Source organism: Falco rusticolus, chromosome Z (assembly GCF_015220075.1).
Source record: "Falco rusticolus isolate bFalRus1 chromosome Z, bFalRus1.pri, whole genome shotgun sequence".
Lineage (NCBI taxonomy): Eukaryota > Metazoa > Chordata > Aves > Falconiformes > Falconidae > Falco > Falco rusticolus.
The window spans coordinates 9,632,438-9,647,445 of record NC_051210.1 but is presented as its reverse complement, the minus strand read 5'-3'; positions in this window follow the sequence as shown (position 1 = coordinate 9,647,445).

Genomic DNA, 15,008 nt, shown 5'->3' with positions numbered 1-15,008 from the left:
ATATTCTTGATAGTATGTGACTGAATGTCTATGTTCTTGCTTTATTATAAGACACATGGTATTTTTTGTCTGGCTCTGGAAACTCAAGTGATAGAAAACTGCAAAGTTGATCATGCTTTTCTTTGGTAAATTTCTAATGTTAATCCAATGCAGTGTGAACTTTTTTTATTATCTCTAAAACTTCGTATTTCTACAGGCATACTCAATCTGTTTATTAAAGTACATGAATTTTCAACCCATAATACCTTGATTTCTGGTTGCTAAAATGATCCTCAAGTCCTTTGGAGATGACTTTTCTCTTTTCCTTTTCCCGTTATCATTGGCCAGGGGGCTGGGAAGACCAAATGAATTGCTGAGTACTAAATTTAAAGAATATCTTGTCAAGAATGGGAGTTCTGCTCATTTATGGAGAGCTTAGAATTTCCTATTTAAGTTTTTAGAGATTGAAGAAGATGCAATTCTGTTTCCTTGGGGTTACTGGTAAGTGATAGTGAGGTTGTAAACAGTGCATGGAGCCTTAATACTTGGCTAGAGATAATCAAAGTACCAATTTCATGATTGTGCATACTACTTTCTGAATGAGCTGAAAAATTCAATGTACTATAAAATATAGTAAGAACTTTTAAAGGCAAAACTCAGCCTGAACAGTCTATCTTGTAGCATCAGATTTATAAGTTCAGTATTTATAAGAAATAAACAATTAAAAAAAGACAATGAAATAGCAAACAGACAACAGTTCTGTTCTTTTGCTGAAGCTCATTACGTGCAGGCTCACTGTCTTATAAACTTACACCTGGTCTTTTGTGTCTTGCTTAAAAAATAGTAGAGCTAGTCAATATAGAAGCTTTGGGGGCAACCGAGCCCTTAAAAATGGATTAACCATAGAGGCAGGAAAACCAATTGAATAATTTAACTCCTGAGCACAGCACTAGAGCCTTTATAACCTACCTTTCACACCCTGTGGTCTTCTTAAGATCAGAGCTTTCTGAGCCTCCATTTAAAAAAATGATCAACTGAACAACAGTTTGCAACAATATTTTGTTGTAATAAGAAACAATAGAACAATTGTTTTAATACTGAAGTCTCCAAATTTCATTAGGATGGTGAGGACTACATTGTTGTTTTTGGCTTAAACATATAGTGTTCAAATCACTCCAGTGTGGAGCCTTTACACACAAGCAGAAGCCTGCACCACCAGTATTTTAAAGGTACTGAGAAAACATATTCCTTCGAACAGAATCAGCTGCATTTGTTCTTCCAGCTCATTGGAAGAAGCTATTTAGATTGCAAAGAATAGCTAACCCACAGTCTCCCATTCTGTGGCATGGTCAAAGTGACTACTGAGCTTTCTGTGCCCTGATGTTGCCCTGCTAGTCCAAGAACAGAAGATGGTTGCAGTGACCAGCCATGGCTCGAGCCACATAGCAGATAAATCAATGCTTTTATGCTGTCCTGCAGAACTTCAGATGACATTTTCTTTGACGTGTTCTTGAGAGGAACTTAGAGTCATACTTTTTTCACTGGTTTGTATTGTTTTAGCATTATTTTCTTGTAATTGATTGATGGCTGAAATGTTACTTCTGTTCTTCTTTTGTTCTCATCTTCCTTCCAAATAGATAGCAAGGCATTAACACAGTGAGTAATAAAGGAATGAAAGCTGGCTTCTGTTGATATTTGAGCTATAATAAATATTGAACAACATTGTTATGGCCTAAAAAGTCATGTGACATATAAATAAGCTGTACATTGGCATTAGTTAGACCAAACCCAACAATTTAATTTTTGACCCATCTAAATTCTGGTGATGAGTTCAAAGACTTCATTTTTCTTCAGTCTTACGCTAGACTTCTCTCTTACTGAAGAAACTGAACTGTATGCCAGCATGATGTATTTAAAGTTAACAAAAGATTTTATGGCAGAGGAATACATGATAATTCTGTCATGTACTTTAGAATATTATTAATATTAAGGATTTAACTTCTTCATTTTTATGATTTATTCTCACATTAATGGATAATCCCTATTTTTCATTGTATATTGCTTCTCCCTTTGTGTGAGAGTACTGGGTCATAAAGTACTCAACTTTCTCTTCTTTTAGATTGTTTTAAAGCTTTAACACTTGTGATTTTTAATTGAAGTCCACTTTCCTGTATTTACATGGTGGGACAGGAAAATGTGTTTCCATTTGGATTTATAAGGGTTGATTTTTTTTTTATATCCACTGGCTTAATAATCAGGCTTTTTCACAGTGAATTTGGGTTAATTGTGACAACATCAGCAATATAACCCTCTACCTTCTTGATGCTGGTATGCTGTTTCTATTGTCCTGATCAAGAATTCTGTTTAGGCAATTACTGGCAGATAATTTAATAAATACGTAGGCAATGACTCACTGGTGTGTGAACCTACACCTGGTTTTACCTGCCAGTCCTTGGATTCCATCATTCAAATTCATTACTTTGAAAAATTTTATCTGTCCCTGAATGTTGGCAGATGTTGGCAAAGGAGACCTTTGTAAAGGCAGCAGTAAAATTACACATCTCTTTCAAAAATATAGCTATTAAAGTAAACCAAGTACTCTAGGTATCCTCCAGTTCTACAAAGTGACCTTTAGCCTGTAACAGCCTCCTCAGTCTCAGCGATGCCTCTTCTTGAAGCCTTTACTTATCAAAGAAGTGCGGTCACTACCTGAGGAAGTATTGATTGAGCTGAGCCAAACTCCAAGTGATGTGGAGTTTACTGCTGTAAATAAAGGCAGTATGTTTGGGGACCCACCCCTTTTGAAGTTAAATATCAACAACAACAGACAAAAATCCTGCACCAGTTACTGAGAAGCTTACCAAAAATTCTGCTTCTCTTGGATCAGGAGGGCTGCAAGCAACAGAGATTGCATGGAGGTTTTGCCTGCAGAGGTCAGGAGAAGAGCAAGGTCTGGCTCCTTTCCAGAACTGCAGAGAACTGGATGCAGTTTGGCTGCTGTGACCAGTTTTTTGATGGCAAGTGGCTGCTGAGGGTGGATGGGTGGGAGCCTGGTGGCACTGCAGAGGCTGCTGTGACTGTTGAGCGACTGTCACATACAGCGGAGGGGTTTGGCTGTGCAGCGTGGACCTGCTATCCTGAGTAGCAAACAGAGAGTGCCCAGGACCAGCAAGACAAAAGATGGTGCCTCACAAATGAGGGGGTTTGCACCAGGGGTGGTTATGAGAACATCAGCCACCTCGACCACATCTTTGGGTTGTTCTCACACTATCCATAATGATAGAGCAGAGGAACGGGAGAATAATCTTAACCACTTCTCCAAAGGAGGGAGTTAAAAGCTAGACACACCAAAACCCACATAGTATTTAAGCTCAAAATGCTGTCTGAGACTCCTCAGAAGTGTGCGAGATCACCCAGACTGCTGTATACAGCCCAAAGTGTAACCTGACCAGGCAGCTGGCCTAATCTGCATGTACCTGGTAAGAGGACACCTTGTTCTTCTTACATGAGCATGGCTGAGGTGGAGCACCAGAGAGAAACAAGGCTTCACAGAGGAGGCCTATGAAGACAGTATCTTGCTGCAGTGCTCCTTGTGCCACTAAGTCATTAGGAAGGAGAATTGTCTGCTAGGAAGGAAAAGCCAGAGTATCTTGGGTGTGTGCCACCCTTAAGTGGGTCTGAATAAGCTCCTGGAACAGAGAGGGCCCTTTCGAAAGCAAGAAGTGGAGGATGCTGTTGAGAATCCATGATCACCGGGATCAGCGACATCAGGTAAGACTGGAAGCAAAACCCGCAGACTTCCTGAGCTAAAAAATAAAAGCAGAGAAATTACAATGTTTGGCATCAAATGATGATCCTGCCATAAGAAGCACCTGGGATACTTTCTGGAAAGAGGATCAGTGGGGTAGTGTTAGGTGGTGATGAACTTTGCATGAGTAATAGAGTGAAGATGTTCAGTGTTGCTGCCTACAAAAGAATTGCATTAAGTTAAAAATATCACAGAAGCAGCCCACAATATACGCCTTGTAGGTGGATGTCCCCATAGTAAGTACTAAGACCATGTTGATCCTGTGAGCAGGGTCCCAAAAGTTAAGTCTAAATTATATCAGACGGCAGAAGTGGGAGATTTCAGCTCTTTGTGGAAAGAACACAACACCTAGAGTTGAGAAGTGGAGAGAATTCTTGTGTTCGCTAAATGCTGTTCAGAAAGACAGTTTGAAAATGCCATTATGACTTTGGTCTGGAGTGGTTTGCAGTTCAAGACATTAGAGAACAGATGCTCTGTAGTAGCAACCACACCATGACAGGTTTATTATCATAGCAGGAGAGCAGGTCAAATAAATCCCACATGCAGGTGTCCCCTTTTACAAAAGCAAGCTACGTAAAAATGAAGAAGTAGTGAAAAATGAACCAAGAAATTCCAGAAGAAGCCACCTGGGTGCAGCGCAGAAGCTAAAAAGAACTGAATAACCCTTCCCTACCTCCTAATCCCTACAAGGAACCTAGTGCAGTTTGTTTAACAAACAAACAAACAAACAAACACACACGAGCAGTAAAAAGCATAAAATACCTAAAGGATGAATGGGAAAATGGTGCAGCTATAAGCTTGGCATTTAGAAAAAAATGTCTAATCTCCAAAGTATGGCCAAAGAGAAAGAATACATTAATATGCTAAAAGAAACATCTACAGAGCCCCTGGAGTTGAAGACATGGGTGAGATTCCCCAAAGTGACAGTCTTTGTGGCAGACACACTGAAGTAGGTAGCTCCATTTGAGATAACTATGGGAAGGGTTAGATCTCAAAGTGGTCAGTGATATGTTAATAAATTACCATGACAGATGGATGGAAAAAAAAAAAATGTTGCCTCTGAGATATTTTGAAAATTGAGGTGTAAACCTGATCACAGGAGCAGGGTGCTGCCCACTCCCCCAGGGGACCCTGAGAGTAAAAGGCTCACCCCATGTGCTGGAAGAGTAACCTGAATTGCTGTGTATGGAGTTAAGACCCACCACACCCACCTTACGATTAGTGAGTTATAAGGTATTCTTTTAGTTGCTTGCACTCTCTTCATAGCCATGTCTCCAGCCCCCATTAAAGGGCACCTTACACAGAAATAAAGAGATAGAAAGAAGAGACTGAGAAGTCCCCCAGCTGAATGTGCGCACACACACACCCACACCCACGCACACGCACATGCACACACACACCCACACACCCCCACCCCCCCCCCACCCCCCCCCACACCCCCACCCCCCCACACACACACCCCACGGCAGGGTGTCAATCCTTTTTTAGTGTGAAATGCCATCAGCACAAAATCTTAGGATCCATTTCTAAACTTGTGTCCAATGACACAACATTTCTTTCAGACAGGTATGAAAAGAGTTAAATCATCTCCTGTCTGGGTGGGAACTGGCTTTCTCCACCAGCAGACAGAGCAAGCGCTGCTGCAGAGTGGGAGCCTGTCTCCTTCTGCAGCTGGAAATCTAGCCCTGAGGGACTGTTTTCCCCAAGAGCTCTTCATCTAAGAGCAGACACATGGAGTCAGACCATCGGGCTCTGCGTGTGTCACAGCAGATGCAGAGGGGAGAATGTGAGAGTGGGGACATGACAGTCATGAACTTTCAGGGATGGAGGTGGTGCCTCTGTATTCAGCAGCATTCAGTGGATTTCCCTTCTGTGAAGTGGTCCAGTGATTTCCAAACTCGCTGTGGAGCATCCGTTTCCCGATGATGCCTCCAGGTGCTGTAGCAGTGTAAGCAGCAGGAAAGACAGTACTACAGCAGTGATGGATTGGTAATGAGCCGTAGACAGCAGCACGTGACACTCTACTCTGACAGAACTGGATGTTTTACCTTCACTAAATTCTTTTACTGCTGTGCTGAAATGGCTTATACTATTGGATGTGCAGTTCTGTGCCACCTGATTGTGTCATCTTCTTAACTACAAACAAGGGCAGGGATAAAATAGTTCATAAACTGCAAAACCCTCCCATAAACATTAAAAGCCTTTTGAGACTCAGCTACATGTGTGCCACATTTTGGTGCAGTATCTCAAACAAGCCTTTGTATAAATGGCAAATAGAGAAAGGCAGTCATTTTAGTAATACACATGAAAACAATAGACATTAAAAAATCAAATACTCTTGCATAGTAAAACTATATCCAGGATCTTCAATCACAGGAGCGCTAACAAAACTTTGCAATTTCCCCACATTGCAGCCTATCAAGTTCAGTAGTTTTATGCATGTTAATATCCTGGAGCTATAAAACTTCTCAAATGTTCATAGCTTGTATGAACTTATATGTATTATTTTTTCCCTTGAAAGATGTCTCTCAGTTTCTCTTTATTGTAACAGAAACATAGATCTTCCTGTTAATTTTCTACCTGTTAGCTGTATTAAAGCATAGCATTGGAATCAGATCAATTTATTGCAAATATTTCACTTTTTATTTTGTTTTTACTATATGGTTAAATCACCTTGAAAATTGTCTTCCTTTCACTCAACATCAGTGCTCAAAACTTTTTTATTTAACTTCAGCTGTTGCTACCAAGTAAAATTAAGAGCCTAAAGTATGAATTTATGACGTGAAAAGGGGAAAGTTGGTATATTTTGGAAATCATCATAAGCGTGAAGATAAAAGGGAGAAGTATGTGAACAGGAGCTGCAATACCTCGAGTGTAGTCAGAACTCTCCAAGCGGATTAGCCAGATGTAAAGAAAACTTTTTTCTCTTTTTCACTACATGTGATTGTGTATTCAATGAAAATAAATGACGCCTAAAAAAGAGAAGAAAAAAGCTAAAGAATAAGACTATAAACTAGCTGTAAATTTGGCCCGATAATTAGAAAACTGTCCCTCAGTGATGTAAGCTTGCACAACAGCCTTCTCCTGGGAACAGAGGAAAAACCCCAAACAAACAAATAACAAAGTACAAGGAAGCATGAGGTCTGTGTGTTGCTTTGCTCCGTGCAGGTACAAGACCTGCCTCTGGGCAAACAAGGTATTGGCCAGAGCACACAGGTGCCTTCAAGCTTAGCCTTCGGGTTGCCCGTGGGCCTCGTTCCCGGGGGCCGTACCTGGGCAATACTCACGGTGCGAGCGGGCTGACCTGCAGACCTGTATGGGGAAGGGGTGGGGGGCCTGCCAGGCTCGGCAGGGACCGTCCTCAGGAAGCAAGTGGCCGTCTGCAATCTCACCCTGCTGTGGACAATTAGCCCGAAACATCTCAAACTCACCCTGGAACTGCAGGGACCAGGCAGATGTGTTTCCATTCCCTCCATCCCAGTTCAGAAAATAGCCTGGACATGTGCAGAAATAGAAGTCTTGGTGTGCAGGAAATTTCCAAGTTAAAGGCAAGTTCCAGTTTACAGCTCAAAGTATTCCCTTGTTTTGGACACGACAGACTAAGCCGGCAGCAGCTACCTTCATGGTGAAGCTCCAAGAAGAAAACTTCTGGCCACCAGGAGACCTGGGGCAGCTTGGTCTCACTGTGGGCTCCTCCTGCGCTGGCCATAGTTGTCATCTGCTGTGGGAGCTGCAGAGTTTGGAAGGAAACACTTGCCTCTGCTGTGAAGGCGTTTCAAGACTAAGCATTTCTAGTGCTGCGTGCTGTTTGGGTGCCACAGTGATGACGTGGGGCAGGTGGGACAGTGCTTCCCACGTTTGCACACATGAGAAAGAGCAAAGGCAGAGCTGTAAGTCTCAGCTGTTACTGCAGACGTTCAGTGCTTCAGTAGAAATACCTGTTACTTTCTCCACAGTCAAAAAATGAGTTTACAAGTCTGTAAGAATTGGAGTTTTGTATTGAGGTTAAATGTTTTGAGCTGAAGAATAAAATCTGTTACTTTTTTAGGGAAAACTTCTTTTTGTCCATTAATCATTCAGTACTTCAGGGTAGAAGCAGGAAAGGAAAGTAACATTATCTAATCCTGACAATGGGAAGAGAAACAGAGAATTGAAGGTGGATATTGACAAAAACGTCACAGATGCTTGCAATGCACTGAGTCATTTAGGTGTTTCTCTTCACAGCAGTCTTAACTGCTTCCTTCACATGTTAGTGTTCACTTTCTCCAGCCATAATGAGAGTTGAACATCTCTTCTTCTCATTACGATCACTTGAAAATGTCACAAGCAACCCCACAGGCTGCTTTCAACTTTTTGGAGAATCCATCAGGCAATAGTGTTGTATCACATCTGTTAGCTTAAATAACGTGAAAGCTGGCTTAGCTCTAGAGGCCTTGACCCTTCCACAGCGGCATCGGTATGTGCAATTTCCGCAGCCTCAGGAGGTGTTTATCTGCAGTCACTGTTCAGAACGTCTTCCAGAACATGGCAGAAGTTATTGCGTCTTTTCAGCTGCTGTGACCAGTGAAGGACCCATTATCAGTAAAGTATGAGACGCCTAAAGACACATTGTTAAGAAGCTGTAAGTACTGATGAGCTTGATTTCTCTAATGAGTAAAAAAGAAGTGACTAATGGAACATGACCTTTTGTAGATGAAAGATGAAAAATAACGATTCATATTTGGAGTCCTAATGGAGGACACACACCTACCAGCCTTCTGTACAGATTGGACAAGACTGTTAAATCTCTGCAAATGATACATCAAGTAAATTCTGTTGTGTGTTTAACAGCCCTTGCATGTAGCTTAAGCTTGTGATAAACGCAGTCATGATTCATGTCAAAAATAGGCTGTACTGTGATAGTGTAATTGTTGTACCCTGGGTAAATCTGGGATCTGTATCACAGTTGTGGTGAGTGGGCACGTGTGGTTCTCCTTTAAGACAATGTGATGGCTTCCCCCTCCCCTGAGGCAATCGCTGCCTGGAAAAGCCCACCGAAGGAGATAAGGAAAGCAAAACCATGCCAGGGAAGGCCTGACAAAGGAGACAAAGACCTTGAGATTTGAAACAGCACGCCAAAGGAGAGCCAGTAGGAGGAGAAGGCGTACCGTAACAGCCCGATGGGGAAAGAGCGGGACGAACATCCGGCGAGAAGAGATTGGTCAAGACCCGGGGATAAAAGACGCTGCTCTTAGGACTCAGGTGTGCGTGTGGTGGAACTAACTGAGTTCTCCGCGCACCCAGAGCTGGTTTTGCTTATTGTTTCTCAACCTAAATTGATTGAACCTAAAATAAAATTGGTTTAATTGTTACCGTTTATAACAAGCTGGGAACAGATTATTTAGATCCGGAGGCCATCTACATGTTATTTGTCTAGTCTTATATGCACTTGTGAACAGAATTGCTCTCATTTGTAAAAGAGAAGCATTTAAACACTTACAGAAAAGATAATTAATTGAAGGATGGTTGGTTTATTGCAATGAAATAAGAAAAGAAATCCATGAAGTTTGCTGCCCAAAATAAAAATGGTTTCGTGTTTATCTTTGAGCTGAATCAGTTAGCAGGCAGAGTGGAAACACTTTTACTTAACAGCTTGAGTAAGAACAGCAGCAGCACCCACCCTCAGAGCATTTAGTGAAGGAAAAATTTCTAATACAGTCTGCAAAATGATGATGTTAATTATTTCCTGCCTAACAGAATCACAGAATCATTTAGGTTGGAAAAGACCTTTAAGATCATGGAGCCCCACTGTAAACCTAGCACTGCCAAATCCACCACTAAACCATGTCCCTACGTGCCACTTTTCCACATCTTTTAAATAGTTCTAGGGATGGTGACACAACTACAGCCCTGGGCAGCCTGTTCAAATACAACGGGCAGACTGACCAAGGTTTTTAGGTAGATAACTGCACATCTGTGTCATTTGCAAGTGTTTTGACTCTGGGTGACTCTGGATGATAAAACATATGTGCCATAGAATCCACCTTTATTTTACCAGAAGCAGTCTTGTAGGATAGCATAATGCAGAAAAAAACTCTACACCTGCCAATTCTATCACAGGCTCTAACATTTTGTGTAGATGCTTGGGTCTTATGTGATATCTAAAAGAGAGGTGTAGCCCTCTTTCACCTGAAGACTTGATTTATCAGGCCAGCTTATTTGGGATTTGATTTTAGTGACATGTATGAAAGCTATATCAGATTTTTTCACCTGCTAGTATTCTCATCTTGTGTGTCAGGCTAACTTTTCACTTCCATTATCATAATCTCTTGGATTTACTCAGTCTTTGTTTTCCCTCATAAATACCTCTGAGATGTACTGTAGCATTATTATCCCCAGGCACAGAAGATGTATCAGCTTGTTTCAGGTCCATGCTGAACTGGGCTCTCAAGCTTTCTGTGGGATCACATCCTTTTTGCTTCTGACAAAGACGTTCATTCATACGCATTTTTTAACACTGCAAAACAAAAGAATCAAAGCTCCCAACAATTTAAGGAGTGAATTCTGCAGTGAATGGGACACAGAAAAGCCATGAAGGGTTTTTTTTCTGAAGTCCTCCACACAGTGGGTAGCAGACCATGACCTGAACTGGAATCCTGCAGAGGCTCAGACAAACTGTGCGAGATAAACTCAGCAGTGGTGCCAAATATTGCAACAAATATATTTTTTTTTAAATAAAAAAATATTTTTTAAAAAAAAAAATAAATTTTTTGTATTTTTAAAAGTTCCTGCAGCTTGTTAATATTCAGATGCCTTCACTTGCATTATCCTTGGAGAAACCACAATGTTTGATCTCAGTTCTGTTACATGCTAAAACGTTTGGGTCGAGGCAGCTCCTACTAGCTAGTGGGTGCTAGAGAATCAAGGACAAGGAACAGTGAGTTTGCTACGTGGATGTGTTTGCAGAGGCACACCAGAGAGGATTTTGCACCTTTTGAGCTCCTTTCCTTGGTACACTCTTCTACTATGTGCAGTTTGGAAGGCTTACTTACGCAGCCCCTATTGTGGTTTGTGTTTTATATAAAGTCTTTAATAAACAATTTGTACAGCTGATATGAGGTGTCCTACAAATAATAAGTATTGTGTTTATTGGTCATTTACACCGGAAAGGGTACGTGTTCAGTTAAGCTGTTTTATTAAAAGCTGAAGCTCAAAATCCTGCCATCGTGGGCCAGCTCAGCGTGGGGAAGCGCTTTCCCTCTAGAACACATCTGCAGCCACGCTGCCCTAGGCAGCTGCAGGCTACATCTTCCCTCATCCAAAGAAAAAGTCCTTTTGAGCTTCCTCTTGTTATGTATGCCAAGTAATCATAACACCCTTACACACGTACTTTAGACACTCAGTGAAGTCTTGAAATGTTGAGGAAAACGCAGGTAGCTCTGCTGCTTTCTCTCTTTCAAGCTAAGTGTGAAAATACCGTGATTAATTGTTAAGGAGTCAAAATGTTTGTAAAGATGCCCTCCAAGCACCTTCACTGCCAATTTCAACGATGCTGGAATAAAAGATTTAAATAATTAAACCTGGCAAAGTCACAGATGCTAGAGCTGGTTACTATATGATCAGTTGCTCTGCTGTGCATGTATATTAAATTTTGAAACTAGTCACCTGGTAATGTTTAAACAATTGCTATCTAATGCAGAAAAAGCTACTCTCATCCAAGACAGTTTAGAGATTATGTCTTTTAAAACAAGTGTTCAAGAATTCCCTCAGGCTGAAGTTCAAGATGATTGTTTTGAGAAAAATAAACATCAAGGTGATACTATGGATTATACTTAAGCAGCATGTCAGCAGCTAATAAACCCCCGTGAAAATATGAAAATGTAGATCATCATAAATGAGCCAATCAAGAACAGAAACTAACAAAGAAACAAACAAAACCCAAACAAACAAGGTGAAGGCACGGAGTTATCTACAGCATTTTATATATATATATATATGAACACCCTGAATACTTATGGACTACAGAATTTCACTAAAGTACTTCAAAGCGTAAGCTGTACATTTTTTAGTCTGACAGGGACAAAATGAGGTCTAGGTTTCCCCTGCGCTAGAAAAGGGAGCCAGACTACCCTGGACTGAACAATTAAAAATATACCACACTTGCTTTTCATTCTTATTGAAACTGAACAAAGTACTTTTCATATTAAGCTGTTTTTTTGAATGAGACAAGTCTCAAAACAAAAATTTTCTGTCTTTCCCATTTACATTACCTGCTAGAGTAAAGGATAATAGTGTTTAATGTAAAGCCTTTTTCCCCACTGGCTGCCCACAACTGAAAATATCTAGAAGTAGCAGATTCCTGATTCAGCATTACTTTGGCAGCAGCAGGGAAGGATGAGGCATGTTCAAGCAGTGCCCAGAATTAATCAGAAAACATTTTAATGCACGGGATCTTTTTTGTATATGCCCATAATAAAGAAGGAACAAAATGTACATTTTTAGATTTTAAATTAAGACTTGGACAGTATTTCCAAATTATACAGGGGTTAAACTACATGTTTGTGGAAAGATAAAAGAAACTAATATTGGCAAAAATAAAAGGATTAAAATGGAATATAAGATCAGGTTTTGAGACATCTGCAGGTGTGATGACTTTAAGCTATCAAATGAAATAATTGATTTACATTTACAAGCTTTAGTCTTTATGCATTTAAAGCCCCTTAGATCAGCCTGCATTGTGCTGTGTTTATATTTCTGATACAATGATGTTCATGTTTCAGTGACTTTCTTAAATCAGTACTTAATTAACATAACTAGACTTAGAGGCACTTATAAGAGTCAGGATCCTCTGAATCAGGCACTGGCTTGGAAAACTGCTAAGTACATCCCCAGCTAAATCCTACTTGATACATCTCTACCCCGTCTCTCCTGCCAGGAAGAATGTTTTTCCCTGAGTGACATGTGGGAGAAACTTCTAAAGCTCAGAGAGTAGCACTCTGATATATAACAAAATGAATAACGTGTAATTCAAGTGCTAAGGGAGGAGGGGAAGCAATAAAAAGCAGACCAATCAGCCTTAACAGAATTTGAAATCATTAGCAATGAAATTCAGTGCAGACAATTTTAATTTAGGTGACTGCACAGTCTTTGGTTTTAACCTGCAGAAGTGTTCAGACTTCAAATTAACTGGAGAACAGCTCCCCTGTTGTTGCCCAGCTTCATTAAAATCATATTGCATATGGAGGTGAAAATGAGACTAATATTAAAGCTCGCAAAGTTCAGATGAGATATATTCTTTAGCCCATAAAATCTGCCACCATGCAAAATTTAGGAGAAAAATTAGACATAATTTGATAATTTATTTGGTCTTAAGAGGAAACAGTTACATGACCCTGTTGAGTGACATTTGTGTCAATGATAATTGTTAACCTGATCTATAATGAATGACCCTGTATTTTGATGGCACGTTATACTCATAGAGGGGTATACATTAGTTCTGTGGACTTCAGTGGGGGTTGTGAGTTCAGAGCAGCAGAGAGCATGAATCACTCCAGGACTCTGAACATGTGCCATGCTGCTCCGCCTCCAATTCTGGAGCCATAATCACGGGTGTATTCTTTCTTCTCCTGTGGACAAGACCCCTGATGTGCTCTGTATTTTGCTTTTGCTCTGCTGAATGTGTGACCACTGTTCCAGGAGGACAGTGTAGAGTACTTCTGAAAATTGTATGAACCATGGGGTTTTTTTTTTTAGAAAGCATAACCAAGTATTTTGGACAACTGAATCAATGGTAACAGGTTCTTAGTTTGTAAAAGCAGTTGGAAAATATGCAGACTATTTTTTTGTCTCTAATTAGGGCAAATTTCTAAGCAATGCACTACAAGTAACCGGACTGTATTCATAAAACATTTATACGCCTTTGCTCCCTCGGTGGGTCTTTTGCGTGCCATGACAGCTTAAGCCATAGTTAACATAAAAATAAAAGCTAACAGACAAAACTCCAAATAAACCTAAAATATGTACAGTCAAGGAATATTTGCAGTTCAAAGCTAATTATCAGTGGTTCCACTTGGTCTTCAGAGAAATGACACCAATTAAAATCAAGAAGAGATGTAAGTTTGCTGCAGAAAGTAAGCGTGGCCTTTTTATGTAGTTTGTTTTTACAACAGCTACAATCAAAGCAGTTTTCATTAGCTCAAGGTATGCTCCAAAACCTCAGTTGCTCTGAACAGGAAGGCATACACCCTCACCAAGTTCAGAAATTCAATTGCCGTGCCATTAGCTTGGTTTGAAGTTTTCAAAGGCATGGTCACTCAGGTGTTAATTGCTGGCTGCCATCTCAGCTGTGAGGATTCGGCTCTTCCACAATATATGGACTTGGTAACTACAGCCAAATCAGTGTCACAAGGCTGAAGTGTACGGATACTGTGGTTGAAGCCCCAGCTACAGAAATTATGCTTTTTTATACATGGAGACCTGTCAATGAAACACACAATTTCGGCACCTATAATTATTAATATTATAAAGCTCTAATAAATGTAATAATGGATCAGATGTTATGGTGTGCCTTTCACCAAAATTCAAGAGCTGCACACAGAAGCTACACACTTTGTGAATATTTTGTTAACTGGAAGTGGGCTGCTATCAGGGTTTGGCTGTATTCACAAGCAGAATATAAAATTTCCCCAAACTGGTACTTTAAGTTTGCATGCCACTTGCTAGACTTCTGTGGCATTCAAAGGTTACTACCTCTGTTTGCAAGAAGAGACAGTTAAAAAAAACCATTTTCTACAGTAGCTTTGGCTTTTTTCTGAACATTCCACTCCTGGCAGCCTCACGGTTGAAACATGGACATCCCTGCTTGGTGGGAGCCCTGCTGCAGAAGGCAGTTGGAGGCAAAACGTTCCCCTGGGAGTGCCCATCACCCTGACCTGCAGCACCAGGTTCTCCAGACCACCTGAAGCAGCCCCAACACGTACCTTCATCAAACATGGACGCAGCAATTCTCAGATTATCCCCAGAGGCAGGTACAAAAATAATCCCACAAGCGAACACTCAGTAAAAACATGGTCAGGTTACAGCAGCGCAGAGTGCACGAGGTTGCCACGGAAGACAGTTCATCGTGTTGTGTTACAAATACTCTAAGTAGGGACCCGCATGGGTTAGAAGTCAATCGAAGGAGCGGCTCCGACACACTGATGTGCAGGACTGGGGGGATCAGACTCGGAGACCTGCCCCCAGC